We start from the raw sequence: 417 nt of genomic DNA, 5'->3' as shown, positions 1-417 counted from the left end.
TTGAAGCGGCGAGAACTAACCGCAACTTCAACCGATCCTCGTGCAGGTCCGATCAGTTCCTCCCGTCGCGTTCTTCACCTGCAATGTGATGCTAAATTCCCGAGTAGTAGTTTCTTCGTAGATAATCTCATAATCTGCTGCGACCATCTAAAGCTGAAGCGCGGGCTACCCGTTCGACGAAATGTCCCGGAAGAAAACCAAAGTGGATGCCGTCGAGGAACCTGCTGCTGCCACCGCCGCCGACGACCGTCTCAGCGCCCTCCCGGACGACCTCCTCCACAAGGTCATGTCGTTCCTGAGGTCGTGGGAGGTGGCCCGCACCTGCGTGCTCTCGCGCCGCTGGCGCAACCTCTGGGCTTCCGCGCCCTGCATTGACCTCCGGGTCTGGTGCAAAGCCCGTCACGGTCGGCTCCCCAG

The sequence above is a fragment of the Lolium rigidum genome, chromosome 7 (genome assembly GCF_022539505.1).
Source record: "Lolium rigidum isolate FL_2022 chromosome 7, APGP_CSIRO_Lrig_0.1, whole genome shotgun sequence".
In the NCBI taxonomy this organism is placed as follows: Eukaryota; Viridiplantae; Streptophyta; class Magnoliopsida; order Poales; family Poaceae; genus Lolium; species Lolium rigidum.
Note: the sequence above shows the minus strand (reverse complement) of the source record.